The 21673-nt window shown below is 41.8% G+C and overlaps 1 long non-coding RNA gene across 2 annotated transcripts in view; it reads right to left on the bottom strand.

Moving 5' to 3' along the window:
• Positions 1 to 21673, bottom strand: part of LOC122173589 (uncharacterized) — a 234488-nt gene that overhangs the window by 125267 nt on the left and 87548 nt on the right. For both annotated transcript variants that reach the window (XR_010599392.1, XR_010599393.1), the window contains exon 2: positions 11446 to 11535. This is a non-coding gene — a long non-coding RNA (uncharacterized LOC122173589). The remainder of the gene's footprint in view (positions 1 to 11445; positions 11536 to 21673) is intronic.

Raw genomic sequence — 21673 nt, 5'->3', positions numbered from 1 at the left:
TTTCAAAGGCCATCGGTAGAGCTTTAATAGCATCACATGCCTTTCTGAGCTTTGTTACTTAAAAAACAATGCTGGGGGAATCCTGGGAATTGCAGACTGGTGAGCTTTATTCAGTACCAGAGAAGCTATAATTAAAAACAGAACCGTAAAACTTCAAAATGGATGTAATATAAGAGGGACAAATAAGAATGGCTTCTGTAAAGGACATGTGTGCCTCTATAATCTATTAGAATTCTTTAACCGTGTCTGTAAATTAGTGAATAAAAAAGAACCAGTTGACATTTATTTGGACATTCAAATAATGGCAAAGTCCCTCACAACAGGCTATTAAATAAACTATTAAATAAACTAAGACTATGTCTACACTACCACGGTAACTCGACCAAGCTACGCAACTCCAGCTATGTGAATAACATAGCTTAGGTTGACTTACCGCGGGGTCCACACTATGCTGGGTCAACGGGAGACACTCTCCCGTCGACTTACCTTACTCTTCTTGTTCGGGGTAGAGTACTGGGGTCGAGTGGAGAGCGATCTGGGGTTGATTTGGCAGGTCTTCATTAGACCTGCTAAATTGAGCCTGGCGTCAATCTGGGGGGTAGTGTAAACATTACCTCTTATCCCATGGCTACTTAGGCTAAGTACTGTCATGGCTAAGAGAAACCGAAAATAAAGAGTAGAAACAAATGGACAATTTTCATCATGGCAAAAGAGTAGCCATGGGATGTACCAAGATTCCATACTAGGGCTAGTGTTTACCAGATTTATTAATGAGCTACAACAGTGGTGAATGGGAAGAGGGCAAAATTTGAAGATAAAATAAAATTATTTAGATTAGTCAAGAGTAGAGAATGGAACCTCACAAAGTTGGTTGATGGGGCTGTACATTGCCAGGAATAATTTTAATTACTCAGACAAATCAACTGTAACCACTCAGGAAAACACACCAGGGTGTCATTGTGGATAGCTAAATGAAAACTTTTGATCAAAGTGGTATAAAGCAACAGCTAAAAAAAATCAAACATAATGTGAGGATACATAAAAATGAGATAGAAAATACTGAAAATACAGTAATGCCATTATACAAATTAATGATGTGCTCTCATCTGGAATAGTGTTGAGTTCTGGTCACCAGATCTCAAAAAGGATATAGCAGAAATTAAGACAGTCCAGAGATGGGTAACAAAAATGATCACAAGCATAGGAAAAAACTCTATAGGGAGAGATATTGAAAAGAGTGAGGCTGGGTCTTTTAGAGAAATGATGAGTGAGAGGAGACATGAGAAGTACACAAAAATAATGAATAATGCAGAGAAGGAAAGTTGCATGCTCCTGTTTATTATTACTATTACATCCTTTCCGCACCAACATTGGCATACAGGGCGGACACTAGTCCTTCCTTTCCTCTCTGTCACTTGCTGCTGCTTCCATCTGCTCTATGGTGTTGAGATCAACTGTTCTGCCCTCCCTGATAAAGGTGCTTTATAAGGTTTCTGTTGGATGCCCTTGTGTCCTCATGCCAGTTGATTTCCACTTCATGTGGGAGTCTGTGTGTTGCCACACTGGAACAAACTAGCGGTGTATCTAAGGCCAGTATCCTATCTCAGACCATGGCCAACACCAGATGCTTTAGAGGCAGAGGTGAAAGAATATAAATGGACAATTATGGAATAACTTTCCCTTTGGGGAAATTTCTTCTCTCCAGTCAGTCAGAGTTTGGTGTCTTTTCCGAAGCCTGAGGGTTTGTATACTGATGTTCTCATTATTGATACAAAAACAATCTGTTCCACCTTGTATTTAGCTGTGATATTCTGAGTATCTTTCCCAGACTTGAAGAAGAGCTCTGTATAGCTCGAAAGCTTGTCTCGCTCACCAAAAGAAGTTGGTCCAATAAAAGATATTACCTGACCCATCTTGTCTCTCTATATTTTAAAAGGCTATGCAGCTGAGATGTATCATCTAACTTGCAGTTTGATCTTGCATTCTTTGCGTTTCCAGGTTGGAATTTTTCTGATACAAACCCCAGCAAAAAGAGTCTACATGGTTTCAACACTAGCCGATTACAAAGTAAACCATTTTTTACATACTATGTCTGGTAACACTTAAAAATAATAGCCCAGTTAATTAATGATGAACTACAGTGAATATTCTTATACAAGTACATATGACATTCCCATTAGTGCCAAGTGAGTTCATCATGATTAATGTTATTACAATAAATACCAGCGAAATTCATAAAGGTCAATCTTCTGCAATGTTATCCAGTATCAAAAAACAAATCCCACAAGCTCAGCAGCCTCGTGCGCTCAACAAAGAACAAAGTCTGTTCCGAGTACGAGTCCCATTATTCTGTAGGACCCAACAATGAAATACGGGCTTCTAGAGGTGATCTGTGAAAAGAAAGTCTTTAATCTTAGAAAGCCATAAGCCACCTACACCGTGGTATCGAGACACAGAGGCCAACTTTTTCAAATGTGGGTGACTGAAATTAGGTACCTAATGGTTTGATTTGCAGCAGTTTTGAGTAACTGCGCCTCCCATCTCAGTGAACTCCCACAGAGTGGAGGATGCTCAGCATCTATAAGAATCAGCCCACTTTTATTAAGATTTAAAACTACAGGCACCCAAATTTGAAAACGTTGGGTATTGTGTATGTCTGCAAATGACTAGCCTATAGAAGTGTAAGGTCCTAGCATTAATAGCTATAGAAAATATTCCTTAAGCTCAAGTGGTAGAAAACAGTTTTGTTAACCAAACATTCTGGTTTTAGATCCTATGAGATTCATGTGTGCAGGACAGCACAGGATCCTGGGATCTATATTTATATAGCCATGGGATATAAAAAGAGTGGCAGATTTTTCAGGATATATACAATCAAATAGGGGACATGTAAACATCTGGCCTTAGAATTGAACCCAGCATGTTTAAATGACGTTAAAAAAAATCAACGATTCTTCCATTCCCCCCAAAATTCCAAAGAATGAAAGAAATGGCTTTCAACTCAACTTGATTTGTCATCCAGATTTAAAGTCATTAAGTCAATGAATTGCAAATGAAGAAGGGAGAGGCTTCGACATTAGGATATTTACTTTTGAAATAGCTATAAAATCACTAAGAGCTGACATTAAAACTGAGATACTAACTAGAAATGTTGCCAGTGCTAGTAATTGTCCCCATTATTTACACTGAAATGCAATTAAAATTATTATGGGGATTTTTTGCTAAATAAAGCAAACTAAAAAAAAAAACTTTTTAAAAAACCTATCTTGACAGACTAAAAGTAGCCACTTTAGGAAACTTTGAGTGCAGAAGCAAATTAAAACCCATGGAAACAACCCCACTTTCCATTAAAATAACAAACATCCATATTAAATAACTGCCCATTAATGCTGACTATTTTCTCCCCTTTTCTGCATCCTAGAATAACTGCACTTTATACTTTAAACAATCAATGGCATGTTCCAATTTTTTTTCTAAATTACCCTACTTTTGGGTTGTAAGGCCCCAATTCAGCAAAAAATCTAAGCATGTGTTTGACTTTAAACACGTGAGTAGTCCCATTGACTTTCTTAGGGCTACTCACATGTTTAAAGTTGAGCATGTGCTTAAGTGCTTTGCTGAATCAGGGCCTAAGGACGTGATTTTCAGCCTGCTGGATGACTAGGTTTTGTATGTGTACATTCTAGCTCTTTTATGTCCGCACACGATCTCAAAGTGGATCCTTTTAATATTGGGGCATAAACCAATAAGAAATTACAAATTTTTCATTTTCCAGTTAATCCAGTAGTTCTATCTAGCATGCGGACTATCAATAACTGCTCCTCTATGTCTACATACACACATACCCCAGCCCTACTTCATCCTCAAAAGGCTGGGGGACCTTTAACTTTCCTGGCCTAGCAGATCCCGAGGTTCCTGAATGTCCAAGACTCCCTCACTAAAAATGTCCTGCTAGCAAACAGCCCCCTCCTCGTTAGCTCTAGCACCTCTGCTGATCCCCAATACTGTGCCACCACTGAATGAGAGAGCGGGCGTCTCAGATAGCCAGAATCCAAATCACTTAGAACTTCATAATTCAAAGTCAACCCTTTGAACTGCAAACAGAAATGAATTAGGAAGCCAAACTCTTGTACATAATGGTGTTGAGGACCACATATGTACCAACTGGGTTTCTGGCGCTTGTTTAGCAACTCCTCATGCATCACACACACAAGTGGCTACCACATTCTGTACCATCTTAAGTTTTGTAATGAGGTAGCAGTGTTTTCCAGGGAGCAGGATGCCAGACTGGGAACCCAACCTAAGCTCTATTCCTGAGTCTACTATTGACTTCTACTGTGACCTTGGGGCATGGCACACAATGTGCTTTAGTTTCCCCATGTGCAAAATGGGCATAATGATGTGTGCCCAGCATGGGCAACCTTAATTCTGGCATTGCCTAACTTTGGATTGTTTTACCTTGCAGCCTAATTCATATTATTTAACATAATTTTTGTTTGGAATTTGCATATAAAGGCTCTAGATCATGAGGTAACATTGTTTGGCCAAAAAAAAAAAAAGATGGACTTAAACATTGGTCTGGCCTTAACATTGATAGGTGGGATGTATTTCATTGTTGTATTACAAATAGTTTTAGTACCATGACTGTATTTATCCCCTAATTTTTCCATACTTACAACTTTATCTCAGACAGTTTATAAATTCACTTCCAAAAGAAAATAGCCCGAAGTTCAACTGGAGTGAGTTTTACAAAAAGATTGTGGAAAGCAGAAATTAATTCTGACATATCCTATCAGCAATTTGTGCCATCATTCATCTCACATTCCCTGGACAATTGAAAGCAACAAAAGAAGATCATCACTTTTTAAGTACAATCTTCAACTGGAAAGAATTTTCTATTCTTTTTTTCTACCCCATACCCCCCCCCCCTTCAAAAAATGAAAGCTTTTTACATAGCAATATCTTTATCTTTTCATTTGCATTCATAGTATGTAATACAGATGAGCCATGACAAGAAAACCTGGCGAGAATCCACATCTAAACAAAAGAATGAGAAAACAAAAGAATGACTGAAAATAACCCAACCTGTTAAATGTGCACGTTTTAAAAGAAAGAATACAAAATGGGAGACTTTTTATTTCTTGGCAGTTTGTGTGTGTGTTGTTAATAGTTTAACTATCTACATTGGGATCTGGCCTATTGGCCCTAATAGAAAACAGGGTTCTGTTGTGCTAGGCATTGAACATACACATAGCTGCAACAGAGAGCAGGATGACATTGTGCAAGGCACTGTACATATGTATTCCACTAGTGAATGTCTGTTACCCCAGATATGTAGCAAAAGACAATGCTTGGCCCCACTTCACAGAGGTTACAATCTAAAATAGACAAGACCAAAAAGGAAATCTTATCTCCACTTTACAGGTGGGGTACTGAGGCAGAGATATTAAGTGACTTGCCCAAATTCCTGCAAGAAGTGTGTGTGGCAGAGCCGGAACCTAAACCCAGATCTCTGGTGTCCCAATCCAATGTCTTAATCACAAGACCACATTTTCTCTCTACTTATAATTCCTCCTTTTAAATGTATGTCAATAGTAGGCCCCTAAATTAATGAAACTACCTCCTGATTGGATGCATCCTGCTTCAAATCCTATTTTGGGTCAAAAATAAGATGACGCTAACTCTCCTAGATATCTACCAAAAAAAATAGTTACTACATTAAAAATAAGAGTTAAACAGAGATGTTCTGAACATGGTAGTATAAGTGAGACCTCACATCAGTAACGCAGAAGGTTTTTCCTGCTACTCCCTACACTTCTGTCCTCTCAGCAAATTGTCACATACTAATATTGACCCAGAGAGAGAGAGAGTCTGTTGTTTCAACACAGAGGACTCCAAATTGCCAGGGATGTTTCTGCAGCATCTGAGCTGCTGGTGGAAACTTTACCTGTAAGGACTATAAAGAAAGGTGGACTGTATAGATGTGACTTTTGTAATTGACAAAAATAGTACACGAAGGGTAGAATAACTTATGAAGTTGCTATCAAAGCTCATGGCAGCCTTCCCAATGTTCTCAGTTAGTTTAAACTCAAGAAAGATTTATTTGCAGCATATTATTCAGCCACTAGATGTTTCTGTGGGCTGTATAGCATGTCAGAAAGGGTGTGGTTCCTGTAAACAAGGAAGACAAAGCTGGAAGTCAAGCAGTGTGGAAATTGTGTGAATAGTTAACACTAATTTTCTTTAATAAATCCCTCTTATTTATAATGGCTGATTCTATATATCATGTCAGACAGCATGGTGATAAGCATGCTAGATTTACCTATAGATATATTAGATTAAACAGAGATGTACTGCAAATCCCATAAAGAATCGGCCAGCTATATGTTCTGCTGAATGCAGTGACAACAGCCCCTTGCTTTCTCAACCATGAGTTCTGACTTAAAGGAGTGATACTTAATTATGCCACAGAAGCATCAGGCATTTCTGACACTACTGCATACGTTTAAAATTCAAACCCAGTTCTGTAGCCCTATTTGGCAAAAAGCCTTCATCTTTACAGAGTTGATCTGAAGAAGAGCTCTATGCAGCTCGAAAGATTGTTTCTTTCTCTGACAGAAATTGGTCTAATAAAAGATTTTACCTCACCAACCTTGTTGGTCTTTACAGTGAGCCAAACCAACTCTGGGATGTTCAGAATTAGGGATCAAATTTTGTGGCTTGAGCTAATAACTATTTCTTATGACCATGCAACCTGCTTTTGAGATTGGTCAATAAAAGATCGTTTGTTCTGAAGCTAATCAGTGCATCAGGTTTGTAAAATGAATCAATCAAAATGAAGCATGGTGATGACATGATACTAAGTTGCAACCTATCACCAGACCAGGAATGGACAGTAAAGACCAATGGACACAAGAGAGCCAGCCACACACACACCTTGCGTAGCCCCATCCTAGGCAGACCATGCCCATCACTGACAGAAACCTGAAGGATCTGTCTTTCTCTTACACTTTGGAAGCCCATGTATAGCTTGTGATGATAATAAAGTCCCATTGAATTAAACTGAAGTGATAAAACTCTCATTGTTTCATAACCGGAGTCCCCTAGAGAGCAATTAGGATAGCTGTCCACAAATAAAATCTCTGTTTAAACTATCTGCTTCTATGGCCTCCATCACCATAGTAACAGAGTGCCTCATAAACTTAGAATCATAGAAGATTAGGGTTGGAAGAGACCTCAGGAGGCCATCTAGTCCAAGATTCCACCACCCCCCTAGGTAACCCATTCCAGTGCTTCACCACCCTCCTAGTGAAATAGTGTTTACTAATATCCAACCTGAACCTCCCCCACTGCAACTTGAGACCATTACTCTTTGTTCTGTCATCTGCCACCACTGAGAACAGCCTTGCTCCATCTTCTTTGGAACCCCCCTTCAGGTAGCTGAAGGCTGCTATCAAATCCGCTCCCCCCTCACTCTTCTCTTCTGCAGACTAAATAACCCCAGTTCCCTTAGCCTCACCGCATAAATCATGTGCCCCAGCCCCCTAATCATTTCCATGCCCTCCGCTGAACTCTCTCTAATTTGTCCACATCCTTTCTGTAGTGGGGGCCCCAAAACTGGATACAATATTCCAGATATGGCCTCACCAGTGCCTAGTAGAGGGGAATAATCACTTCCCTTGATCTGCTGGCAACGCTCCTACTAATGCAGCCCAATATGCCGTTAGCCTTCTTCGCAACAAGGGCACACTGTTGACTCGTATCCAACTTCTTGTCCACTGTAATCCCCAGGTCCTTTTCTGCAGAACTGCCACTTAGCCAGTCAGTCCCCACCCGGTAGCAGTGCATGGGATTCTTCCGTCCTAAGTGCAGTACTCTGCACTTGTCCAACCTCATCAGGTTTCTTTTGGCCCAGTCCTCCAATTTGTCTAAGTCACTCTGGACCCTATCCCTACCCTCCAGGAGATCTACCTCTCCCCTCAGCTTAGTGTCATCTGCAAACTTGCTGAGGGTGCAATCCAGCCCATCATCCAGATCATCAATGAAGATGTTGAACAAAACCGGCCCCAGAACCGACCCCTGGGGCACTCCGCTTAATACCGGCTGCCTACTAGACATCGAGCCATCGATCACTACCCATTGAGCCAGATGATCTAGCCAGCTTTCTATCCATCTTATAGTCCAGTCATCCAATCCATATTTCTTTAACTTGCTGGCAAGAATACTGTGGGAGACCGTATCAAAATCTTTGCTAAAGTCAAGGTAGATCATATCCACCACTTTCCCCATATCCACAGAGCCAGGTATCTCGTCATAGAAGGCAATCAGATTCGTCAGGCATGACTTGCCCTCGATGAATCCATGTTGATTGTTCCTGATCCCCTTCCTCTCCTCCAAATGCTTCAAAATGGATTCCTGAAAACCTGCTCCATGATTTTTCCAGGGACTGAGGTGAGGCTGACAGGTCTGTAGTTCCCCAGGCTCTCCTTCTTCCTTTTTTTTTTTTTTTAAGATGGGCACTTTTTTATATTTGCCTTTTTCCAATCATCTGGGACCTCCCCTGATTGCCATGAGTTTTCAAAGATAATGGCCAATGGCTCTGCAATAACATCAGCCAACTCCCTCAGTACCCTCAGAATCATTGCATCCGGCCCCAAGGACTTGTGCATGTCCAGCTTTCTAAATAGTCCTTAACCTGTTCTTTCACCACTGATGGCTGCTCACCTCCTCCCCATACTGTGCTGCCCAGTTCAGCAGTCTGGGAGCTGACCTTGTCTGTGAAGACCAAGGCAAAAAAAGCATTAAGTATTTCGGCTTTTTCCACATCATCTGTCACTAGGTTGCCTCCCCCCATTCAGTAAGGGTCCCACACTTTCCCTGACCTTCTTCTTGTTGCTAACATACCTGTAGAAACCCTTCTTGTTACCCTTCACATCCCTTGCTAGCTGCAACTCCAATTGTGCTTTGGCCTTCCTGATTACACCCCTGCATGCTCAAGCAATATTTTTTATACTCCTCCCTAGTCATCTGTCCAAGTTTCCATTTCTTGTAAGCTTCCTTTTTGTGTTTAAGCTCACCAAAGACTTCTCTGTTAAGCCAAGCTGGTTGCCCGACATATTTGCTATTTTTTTTGCACATTAGGATGGTTTGTTCCTGTGCCCTCAATAAGGCGTCTTTAAAATACAACCAGCTCTCCTGGACTCCTTTCCCCCTCATATTAGCCTCCCAGGGGATCCTGCCCATCAGTACCCTGAGGGAGTCAAAGTCTGCTTTTCTGAAGTCCAGGGTCCATATTCTGCTGCTCTCCTTTCTTCCTTGTGTCAGGATCCTGAACTCGACCATCTCATGGTCACTGCTGCCCAGGATGCCACCCACTTCTACTTGAATTAATTTATCCTCAAAACACCCAGGTGGATTACTGAGACCCAGTTTCTATACACCACCTCCAAGTTCTAACATTGCTAGTGCAGTGCAGCCCAGTTATACAAACAAGCAAGATTTAAAACATACTCTATTTTGAATAGCAAAGTTTCCTTAAGGGCAGTTTAGAGCAGCATATTTTTTAGATTTCCTGTGTGCTGCATGCCACTGTGATGTAATTCAGCGAGATGCTTCACAACATGACAGGCATTTGAAAATGTGAAAAACATGTTTCCGAGCACCAAGGTTCATGTCATAGCAGACTTCAAAGCTAAGAAACTTGGGGTGATAGATCTGGGCTGGATATTTAGTACCATTTTGAATCTTAATAGGCATTTAGATGCTCTGATACCCACGTGATGAATGCAGTATAAAGAATCTGAGTAGAATACAATAGAAATAAGAGTAAACTAATAAACAGGCAATCAGTGGACAGATCACACTGTACTTTTAGGGGATTAGTGTCTGATGACATTTAAGAATAGAGGCAATGTTTCATAAATTTGCAGATGAAGGTATCTCAGATTTAGGTTTTTAAATATATGTTTTTAGCCAGCAACTTGAATTGTCCATGTCAATCAGCCATAGTCCAAAAATAAACAATTTAAAAAGTATTTATTGCAACTAAATTACTAAACAAATGTAGTAATTTTTCCTGCTCACGAATTGTTTGTGATCTCAACCGGAGTTCTACTAATCTACGTGTAAGTATGATTAACAGCTTCTGCTAACAAACTTCAGCCTATAGGCTAGTTCTTGGCTGTTCACTTTCACTTCTGGCTTTTCCAGGTGTATGACCTGATTAAGACGTGACTTGATTACAGAATATAAGTATCTTCATAAGGAGAAAATACTGGATTCTAAAGGGTTCTTTAATCTAGTAGAGACAGGCATAACAAGAACCAATGGCTGAAAGCTGAAGCCAGACAAATTCAAAGATTTAAGACACCATTTGTTTGTTTTTTTAACAGTGAAGTTGATTAACCACTGGAACAAACTACTAAGGGAAGTCATGGATTCTCCATCTCTTGAAGTCTTTATATCAAGACTGAATGACTTTTAAAAAGATATGCTTTAATCAAGGAGATTATTGGGCTCGATCCAGGGGTAACTGGATGAAATGTTATGGTCTGTGATATACAAGAGGTCAGACTAGATGATCTCATGACATTGCTCATTTGGGACAACTGAAATATATTAAACAGAAGACTGATGAATAAACAGGATTGTGATGGTGTGAATCTATGTAATTTTAAGATTCACGACTATTTTTACAAAGAAAACCAGCATTGTACAACACTAATGACCAGCAAGTATGACCTGATTCATAGAGTTTAAGGCAAGAAGGGGCCAGTAGATCATCTAGTCTGACCTCTAAGTAAACTAATGAGAAAGTCAGGAAATGCAAGTCACTTTTCCAGTGTGGCCAAGTCTCATGATTTTATCATAAGTCTCGTGGTATTCAACGTTCTTAAAACTCAAGACACAGATCTGTAATTGCATGGGAATCCCAACTTATATTTTTTAAAGTAAATTTCTAGTCCTCATAATGTGGAGCAAAGCTTTAAAACATGGCCATTGTGCACCATAAAGACTCAGAAACCAGAATGCCCCATTTTTTAATCTCATGATTTTGGGGGACTTGACTCATGATTTCTGAACACTCGGGGTTGACAGTATTGCCTTTCCTACAGTAACTTAGCTACATAAACAGATTCAGGATATTTTATAGTATATAGGAAAAAAAAGATTAATGGAACTAAGAAATGATACATACGCAGCCTGGCCAAATTAATGTTGTTGTAGAAATCTTACATTTTAATTTCTTTATTTTATTTCAGTTCTGTAACCAGAAAGTTTACATTTTTCCCATTCAGTTTCCTGGTTTTGTTTTTTATTTTAAATTTAGGAAGGGTTTAAAAAACAAATTACCTGTTTTTCATCACCACATTCAGCAAATATGACCCAGGACACACGTAGGGAATAGATCTGTTGAGTAAGAAAGTGCTGTTTTTATGTACTCACTTTTCTGCCCATAACCACAGTTTAGTTCCATTCCATTGTACTTTCAGGGCTACCATTGTCTTCAGTGATGATGTCTTTCAGTTGATGTTTCTAAATGTCAAGAAGTTAAAAAATTAAGCCTCAATTCAGGAAACATCCCTTTTCAAGATAACATTTAAGATGTGCTTAAGTCCCATTGAAGCATGTGATTAAATCCATCCCTTATTAATTATGCCGAGCCCTAATTCAGAAAAGATTTAAGTGCGTTCTTAAATCCATCCTTCAAGGGGTTAGAAAGTTTTTCCTAACACTCAGGCCAGTCTACACCGCGCTGAGTGACATAAGTTTCACCGGTATAAGTACCACCACTTGTTGGGGGTGCTTTAATTATGTCGATGGGAGAGCTCTCTCCCATGGGCATAGAGCGGCTACACGAGAGATCCATCAGAATACCTGTGCAGCTGTAAACTCTCTAATGTAGACATAACCTCAGTCTTCATTCTCCTGTTTCTTATTTTCTTTGTTTCTTATTTCCCCGTGTTCTTTCATCCCACCCTGCCTCATTATACCCCTTGTGCCAACTAAAACAACTTCCTCTCCCTCCTTGCTGTTTACTCTCCTGAGATATTTATTGATGGTTTCGCCTCCCTTTATTCCTCACTCCGCCAAGGTGCTTTAATCTTTCCTCAGAAACCTCACGAATTACACCTCTTATATTATGCAAGATAGAATACAAAGGGAGAGAATGCCAACCCTTTGGTTTCCAAAGCTAATTTGTTGCTTATAAATCATACAGAAACATCTTAACAGTTTGATTGTTTGCAAAGAGCATTGTAATCCTTTAATCTCCTGGCATGAACACCATGTGTACTAGTGGTGTTATCAGGCAGGATTCACATTCCCAACTGGGCACATGCCATGGTAGGAGAAATTAAATTTAACCTGGAACTTTTCAAAGGTTCAGACATATTACTCAATAAAAATGGTTGGATCATATTAATGCACTTGCTGGAAATATTGCAGATAATGCATATTAGCAATATATTTCAAAATGACTGAACCATTGGTAGAAAATAAATGGGAAATTTGGTTGGGTAAATAATTTCCTATTCATGAATCATTTACAAATACTTTAGGTTTTATTACTTTGTTCATTACTACCCCCTACCATCACAAACCCCATCATACATTCCCACTCAAATATGTCCATCTCTCTCTCAAAACGAATTAAGTTGTTTGTCCCCACAACTCCTATTGGGAAGCTGTTGCAGAATCTCATTCCTCTGATGGTTAGAAACCTTCTAATTTCCAGTCTGAATTGTTCATGGCCAGTTTATAGCCATTTGTTCTTGTGTAGACATTGACCTTTAGCTTACATAGCTCGTCACCCTCCCTGGTGTTTACACCTTTAATGTATTTATAGAAAGTTATTCCAAAGGAAAGGTGTATGATCTTGTTATTAAAACACTGGCTTAAAACTCAAAAGACCTGGGTACATTTCCAAACTGGGCCAGAGACTTCTCACATGATCCTGTGTCATGACACACAAGTCTTGTACGCTGACCCACAAGACTTATGGGAACAGCCATGCCCCAGCTCTCCACCTGGCAGCCTTCTAGTAACAGCTTATCTGAGATGCATGAAGCCCGACCCCAGTGTGAGGCTGTGCCCTGAGGTCTGATTGGCAGAGTCCCAGAGCACCTGATTGGCCTGTAGGCCCTACTTAAGCCGGCAGCAGGAACTGGAAACCATCAGAACAACTGGGCCCTACCTCACTCCAGACTGTGTCCCTCGTGCTTCCTGCAACCCACTTCTGCTACCTACGCCTGCTTCTCTGGTTTGATCTCCTGGCATTCTGACCCAGCTTGACTCCTGACCCCTGACTTCCAGTTTGTCTCCTGCTTCTGACCTCCCAGTATCCTAACTCAGCTGACATTCAACTCATGCCTGTCTCATGACTGCAGACTCTGGCTCCAACTACTGGGTCTAGCCACCCAGGACCCAGCCATGACAGCTTGTTCAGACAACAATAATCCCACAGGACTGAGTTCGGTGACAGAAGGATGAACCCAGCAGCAGAACTGTGGTCACCAGAAGCCTCCAACTTGCCCAAGCAGGCCTCCTGCCTCCAGGTGGATAATCAAGCACTGCAGGCCCAAGTTGTGCAGCTGACTTGGGACAACCAGGAGCAAATGAGACAGCTCAGCACCGAGAATGCCATGCTGCGAACACAGCCTACAGCACGCCTTGCCTCTTGCCTGAACAGTTCAACAGGAACCTCCAGGGTTTCCTTGAACCAATGCATCCCCAAATCTATGCCTCTGACCCAGCCAAGGTGCCCTTGGTAATCAGCCTGCTGGCAGGAGACACATTAGATTGGGCCTCCCTTCTCCTGTAAGGCCATAGCCCGGTACGGTCGAACTGGGATGCCTTTTTCCAGTCAGTGATCTTTAAGACCAATACCAAGCTTGAACAGAGGACTTCAGCAAGGGCTAGGCACAGTAAGCCTTTGTGACAAAGTGGGATTTTTCTGTAATATTTTGTATAACTACGGTTTATGCTTCAGTTTCCCCCATGTGCTGCATGGTTAACTAGGTGATGGGAAAAGGCTGTTTACTCTCTGGCAGGTTACAACAAAGGTATGAATGGTACCTAGCTATCTCAGGTTTGGGACCTATGTCAATGGAGGGTCAATGAAGACAATGGCAAATCCAATCACTGGGTACATTTGGTACCTATCAACTATGGGCCATGAATGGCCCACCCCACCGCAGGAAGCCAGTCATGTTTGACCAGCTGAAGAACAAAGGACTGAGGAGGGGCCAGGTGGGACTGGCCCAGGACTTGAACAAAGAGGACACCGAGGGAGAGAGCGGGAGCCAAGGGGGGACACACCACTTGGCTGGGACTATGAAGTAGCTTTCTTTTCTCTATGCTAACCAAGGACTTTCTACATTGTGTTCTAGACATCTAATAAACCCTACTGCTTTTACAATGCTGGCTGAGATGCACTGCAGATGCTGAAGGTGTGGGTGCATTGGGTTGCAAGTCTCCTTCAGGTGTACATCTCAGATGGACTTGCTGAAGGGAGCTCATGATGAGAAGCAGGGGTGCTGGAGTCTTAGAAGTTCAGTACAAGTGGCTTGCCTTAGTAAAAGAGTGAGACCTTACTGGGATCTGGCACACTGAAGGGGACGCTCTGGGAGATATGTGACAGGGAGTAGCAGAGGATGGTTGTTGAATGCATCCAGAGAATGACTGGATGCTGAATGCACCAGAAGTATTTTGCAATAAGTGACTATCAGCGGTAAAACTAGGGTAGTTAATGGAAGCAGCAAGAACATGGCATATAATCAATTCCCTAAGAAGCACATCACAAACCTGTGCAGAGAAAGAGGGCTAGGCATTGGGAAGCTCAACAAGCAGCAGCTGATTGCACAGCTGGAGAGAGAGATGACCGTTCCAAGAAGCAGATTCCAGCCCCAAATGGGGATTCAAGAGAGTCCAGGAACAGCAGAGGCAGCAGCCAGAGCAACAGCAGAGTGTCCTCAAGACCTGGATCCCCAGCCAGCAGGGTGTCTTCATGATCGGGGCCCTGACTGAAGTGGTGGGAGTTGGAACAGAGAATAAAGGAGCTGCAACTGGAGCAACAAAGGCTAGCTGACCATGAGAAGCAGCAAAAGCAGGAGGAGGAGGAGCAGTGAAAGAATGAACTGGAGATGAAGAAGCAGAGGGACAAGAGAACCAAGAGAGGGGTAAGTGGGGAAAGGCCCAAGGATGCCAACTCCACAGGGAACCTACATACCAAACTGTTGCCCCAATTTAAGCAGGAGGGGGATATAGATGCCTACTTTACTGCCTTTGAAAAGGCTTGCTGTTTGAACCAGGTCAACCCTGTGGACCGTCTCGGTTGTTTCACCCTCTTACTTGATTCCAAAGCTATAGAGGTGTACAGCCAGATGGACGGAGTCGATACTGAGGACTGCGAACAGTTCTGAAAAGCTTTACTGCTTAAGTTTGAATTGACCCTTGATGGTTATATGAAAAAGTTCCGGGATGTCCAAAAGACCCAGGTTGTGACCTATATGGAAGCCACCACCCTGATGGGAGCATATCTCCACAAATGGAGAAAGGGTGCAGGAGTCACTACACTGGAGGATTTGTATTACCTGGTTAAGTTGGAACAACTCTACAAGATCTAACCTCATGACCTTAAAATGTGGTTGGTGGACAGGAAGCTCAAGGATTTGTGTAGTGCACATCAGCTGGCAGATGAGTTTATGGACAGCCGTTCCAGGTATGAAAAGAGACCCAAAGGGGACTGGCCTTAGCATTGGTCCAGAACTGGGATTCACGGAAATGCAAAGTTGAGGGAGTGCCAATGGGGCAGACCTCTTCCACGGAACGTCAGAGACCTGAGATGCAATATGTGCAGGCAGACACGGCATTAGTGGGCAAAATCATAGGAACCTCACGAGATCATCTAGTCCACTCCCCAGCACTCATGGCAAGACAAAGGATTATCTAGATCAGTGGTTCCCAAACTTTAACAACCTGGGAACCCCTTTCACTAAATTGTGAAATCTCATGAACCCCCTCCTAAAAATGAATAGTTCAGGAATTTAAGTTTAAATTTCCCCAGTGTGATGGATGCACTTGCTTTGCTCTGCATTGCTCTTGGAAGTCCAGAACCACTGGAGAAAAATAAAGTCTCAGGTCTGGTTCGGCATCAAGTCTGTTTCTGTATTTGTTTTTCTGATGTGCATACGAGGAAAATGATTTCTTGCATAAGTATGTTGTTGAAAATGGTAACAAAACTGTAGTAGCTTTTTCTGCCAGAAGAGGGTACTCGTTTCTTAAACTCAGCCAAAAGTTGATCAATGAGAGATTTCTGAAACACCTTTTCAGTTCGTAATCACAGGAGATCTCAATCAATTTCTCTTTTTCCTCAGTGTTCAATATCTGTGTTGAGAAAGTGATATCATCAAAAGGGTTGTGATCCAGTCATTATCGCCTGACATAGCTGGGAAGTATTCCCTGAAAGTTGTGCAAAATCCTTTTAGGTGTGCAGTTATATTGGTTTTAGTGCGCTGATCCAACTGAAGTTTATGTTCTGCCAGGAAGTCATGAAGATTACTGAAACACTCAGTTTGATTGTTTTCCAACCAACTTTCCCAGAACTGCAACTTTTTTATCATGGATTCAACTCGCTCATGCACACTGAAAACTGTTATATTGAGGCCTTGAAGAGATAAATTTAGGTAATTAATTCTTGAGAAAATATCTGCTAAATAAGCTAGGCTCTGGAGCCAGACATTGTTTTCCATACAGCTGGCAAGGTGGAAAGGGTGGCTGTTGAAAAAAAACTAGGATTTCCATTCTAAGCTCAAACAAGAGCACAAGGATTTTGCCCCATGAGAGCCATCTAACTTCGGTATTGGTCAACAGCCAATTGTGTATACTACCCATTTCTTCACAAAGTACGTGAAATATTCTGGAATTTGTTGGCCATGATTTTATGAAATTCACCATTTTCACTGCATTGTCCAACACTTCCTTCAGTCCCTCAGGCATGCGTTTTGTTGTGAGGGCTTGTCTACTGTACTGCAAGAAAAGACTTTTGATGCAATCTTTTTTGTTCAAGCTACAAATCCGTATACTTCCCTGTCATTGATGTGGCCCCATCAGTGCAAATGCCTAGGCAACAAGACCAATCTATTTCCTTTTCTTGAAAATATGCATTAGTCAGATTGAAGATATCTTCTCCAGTTGTACATTCTTCCAATGGTTGGCAAAACAACATACCTTCATTCAAATAACGTACAAACAGTAGCAAAATAGCTAGATAAGCTACATCAGTTGAGTCATCCAACTGTATAGCATAATATGGACTATTTTTCACTCTCTGTACAATTGTAGTCTCTACATTATTTGACACGTCATTAATTCTTCGTGACAACGTATTATTGGACAAAGGTACCATGTCAATCCTTTTTGCGGCCTTTTCTCTGAGCATGCAATGAACTGTCTTTTATACATGGACCAATCAAGCTCTCTGCTATGGTATGGGCTTCTGATGCTTTTACTACTCAGTAGCTCATACGGTATGACGCTTCAAGTGCATTTTCATTATCAGTACTTGTTTTGGATATAAAACTGGTAATGTCACTTTTCCTCTCAGCTAATTTTCGCTTGAAAAAAATCAACAGGCTTGTCGAGTTGTACAGGATGCCTAGTTTCTAAACGGCGCTGAAGTAGAGAAGGTTTCAAGTAACAGCGGGGTAGCCGTGTTAGTCTGAATCTGTAAAAAGCAACAGAGGGTCCTGTGGCACCTTTAAGACTAACAGTTTCTGTTAGTCTTAAAGGTGCCACAGGACCCTCTGTTGCTTTTTAGAGAAGGTTTGAGGCTGCTGTTTGCTAGAACATCACCACAAATTACACACAGTGGTTTTGGACGTTCTTGATCACCAATGCATGTAAAGCCATATTTTATATAATCATCATCATGTTTTCTTTTCTTTGTAAGTGACTTTCCAGGACCATCATGATCATTAGACTTAGATTTTCCACAGTGTGGACTTGAGGAAACACTAGCTGATTCTTGCGTCTTTACACTTTCCTTTTTCAACCACTTATCCATTGAACTGGTGTACAAAAGTTCTAATAAAAATAACACAGAGAGACTGCTAACAACCAACAAACTAGCAAATGAGAAGATTCACTCACGTCTCACTGAAGCAAAACAGCACTTCAGAAAGAATGACTTAGTATCAAATTACTGAGGCACCTTAACACTGCTACACTAGCTACAACGTGGTTCCAGCTGGTTTGGCATGCAAAAACCTTTTCTTCCGCCGCCAGGGCCGTCCCTAGGGGGGTGCCCCAGGAGGGACAAATTAGCCTGGACCACCCCCATATACAGCATGGCCCCTGCTCACTCTGCCCTTCGTGCTGCCCAACTTCCCCTGTCTGACAAGGACAGGGGTCTGAAATGCTACCTGCACACCTGGGGTCCCAGCTGCCGCCCTGCCCACCACGGAGCTCAGGCTGCCGGCTCCACACTCCGCGGGGCTCAGGCTGCCCGCTCAGCGCTCCACTGAGCTTGGGCTGCCGGTCCCCACTGACCACTGGAGCTTGGGCTGCCAGCCCCAACTGTCCAGTCCCACACTCCATGGGCCGACAACCCCATGCTGACCACTGGGGCTCGGGCTGCTGCCCCCCATCCCCCCGCTGATGGGGGTAGGGCTCAGGCTGCTAGCCCCAACTGCCCAGCCCCACTCTCCATGGGGCTTGGACTGCCAGCCCCAACTGCCGCAGGCTCGGGCTGCCGGCCCTCCTCTCCCCCCCCTCGCCCCCCCAGTGACCAGGGCTCAGCTGCCTGCTCAGTGCTCCACGGGGCTCAGGCTGTCTTCCCTGCAACCGGGTCACACCTGCTGCCTCCCATGCCTGGGGTTCTCTGTCTGCCATTAGGCAAATTCTTCTGGCGAACCCCCTGTAACATTGTGTGAACCCCAGTTTGGGAACCCCTGATCTAGACCATCCCTGATGGGTGTTTGCGTAACTTGCTCTTAAAAATCTCCACTGATGGAGATTCCACAACCTCCCTAGGCAATTTATTCCAGTGCTTAACAACCTGACAGGATGTTTTTCCTAAAGTCCAATGTAGACTTCCCTGGCTTCAATTTAAACCCGTTGTTTTTTGTCCTATCCTCACAGGTTAAGGAGAACAATTTTTCTCCCTCCTCCTGGCAACAACCTTTTATGTACTGTTATCATGTCCTCCCTCAGTCTTCTCTTTTCCAGATTAAACAAACCCAATTTCTTCAATCTTCCCTCATAGGTCATGTTTTCTAGACATTAATCACTTTTGTTGCTCTTCTCTGGACTTTCTCCAATTTGTCCACATCTTTCCTAAAATTTGGCTCCCAGAACTGAACACAATACTCCAAGTGAGGCCTAATCAGCACAGATTAGAGTGGAAGAATAATTTCTCATTTCTTACTTACGACACTCCTGCTAATACATCCCAGAATTGTTTGTTTGTTCATTTTGCAACAGTGTTACACCGTTCACTCATATTTAGCTTGTGATCCACTATGACCCCCAGATCCCTTTCCCCAGTACTCCTTCCTAGGCAGTCATTTCCCATTTTGTATGTGTGCAACTGATGGTTCCTTCCCAAGGGGAGTACTTTGCATTTGTCCTTATTGAATTTCATCCTATTTACTCCAGACCATATCTCCAGTTTGTCCAGATCATTTTGAATTTTAATTCTATCCTCCAAAGCACTTGCAACCCCTTCCAACTTGGTATCATCTGCAAACTTTATAAGTGTACTCTCTATGCCATTATCTAAACATTGCTGAAGATATTGAACAGAAATGGACCCAGAACTGATCCCTATGGGACCCCACTCGATATGCCCTTTCAGCTTGCCTGTGAACCACTTATAACTACTCTCTGGGAACGGTTTTCCAACCAGTTATGCACCCACCTTACAGTAACTCCATGTAGGTTATATTTCCCCAGTTTGTTTATGAGAAGGTCATGCGAGGCAATATAAAAAGCTTTACTAAAGTCAAGATATACCAGGTCTGCTGCTTCCCCCCATCCACAAGGCTTGTTACCCTGTCAAAGAAAGCTATTAGGTTGGTTTGACACGATTTGTTCTTGCCAACTCCATACTGTTACTTATCACCTTTTTATCTTGTAGTTGTTTGCAAATTGATTGCTTAATTATTTGCTCCATTATCTTTCTGGGTACTGAAGCTAAGCTGACTGGCCTGTAATTCCACGGGTTGTCCTTATTTCCCTTTTTATAGATGGGCAATATATTTTCCCCTTTTTCCAGTCCTCTGAAATCTCTCTCATCTTCCATGACTTTTTGAAGATAATCGCTAATGGCTCAGATATCACATCAGTCAGCTCCTTGAGTATTCTCAGATGTATTTCATTAGGCCCTGGTGACATGAATATATCTAACTTGTCTAAGTAATTTTTAACTTGTTCTTTCCCTATTTTAGCCTCTGATCCTACCTCATTTTCACTGACATTCATGATGTTAAACATCCAATCACTACCAACCTTTTTGGTGAAAACCGAAACAAAAAAGTCATTTCGCACTTCTGCTATTTCCGCATTTTCTGTTATTGTTCCCTCCCCCACGCACTGAATTTCCCCTTTCCTCAATGCCCAAGGCTTGAGGAAATAAGATATGCCCAGGACAGAGAGGCTGTGTCTCATAGGTTTTAATAATCAACTCTGGGAGTGAGGGTCATCCCTCTACTTCAGCGATCCAGTGCCTACAGTTGAAAATCACTTTCTGCCATAGATCCGAATAAGAACTGAATTTTAACAGCTTCCACGTTATCCTTGATCCTTGCAGTTTAATGTTTGGACTTCAGCGTATTTGCAAACAAATCAATGCAGCACTGAAGTTTTTTCTCTAATAGGTTTAAGCCGCAATTGGGTGAAAAAGAAAAATGTGAAAAGCCACAAAGCTGATTCAAAGACTGGTCAGCAGTTTTGGTGAGGATTTTCTGCAGCACAGATCTTTTTACACAAGAAAATAAAGCTCAGTTGGACTGCTGTAGAGTGTAATTGTACATGACAGTCCATATTAACTCTCAGTAGTGAAAATGGAGAAAAATAAATACTTTTTTTTAACTGGACCCAAACATCAGCCTAATATGTAACAGTTTTTTGGTTGGTAAGGAAAACTTATTCTGTTTTTATATTCTCACCATTTCACATTAGCTTAAGTCACCAGATTCCAGCATCACCTTTACCACAATAAAAAGTAACTCAGCTGAAAAACCAAACAGATTTTAAAAAAACTGTCCAAATACTAGCTTTGTGAAATATTCCACTTGTGGTAGAAAAGTGTGTTTCCTTTAAATCATCTGCTGGGGTACTGGTAATTGCAGGCAGGTTTATACCTCGCTAAATGGAACTTGTTGCCAATATGAGGTTTCACCTGCTATTAAGCATAATTACTAGCAGTTTGCTCACAAATAATGAAACCTGCAGCACTGTCCATACAGACTGGGGGAAATGATTTTTTTCTTCAAGAGAAAACCTAGCATAACACAGAGTATTCACTCCATGAAGGGAATTGATGGTAATGCTGAACATTCAATATAAATTTGATCTTGTATAACAAAGTTTTATTTTTTCAATATATTCTATTTAATAAGGTCTTCTCCATGCACAATATGGTAGATTTGGTGTACAGAAGAAATGAAGAAAG

Source organism: Chrysemys picta, chromosome 3, assembly GCF_011386835.1.
Source record: "Chrysemys picta bellii isolate R12L10 chromosome 3, ASM1138683v2, whole genome shotgun sequence".
Lineage (NCBI taxonomy): Eukaryota > Metazoa > Chordata > Testudines > Emydidae > Chrysemys > Chrysemys picta.
This window is presented reverse-complemented; position numbering and strand designations above follow the sequence as displayed.